Genomic DNA, 252 nt, shown 5'->3' with positions numbered 1-252 from the left:
ACCTAAAATTTTATTTCAATATTTATATGTCAAACATATTCTATACATAGGGTGTTTACAATAAGTTGTCGGATTGGAAATCCGATTGAACAGTGGTACTCAATCGACCCATTTCAAAAAATTCCCAGATTAATCAGATTTTAGTAAAAGCTGTCTCAGCAGTAATCGGATGAACTTCATAGCGACGTGAGGTGATACTTTATCCTCAAGAGAAATAAAAAGATAAAAGTTGGTAGGTAATTATTATTCTTG

Source organism: Odontomachus brunneus, unplaced genomic scaffold (genome assembly GCF_010583005.1).
Source record: "Odontomachus brunneus isolate Ranch 3 - 2012 unplaced genomic scaffold, Obru_v1 Obru_scaffold_240, whole genome shotgun sequence".
Taxonomy (NCBI): Eukaryota; Metazoa; Arthropoda; class Insecta; order Hymenoptera; family Formicidae; genus Odontomachus; species Odontomachus brunneus.
This window is presented reverse-complemented; position numbering follows the sequence as displayed.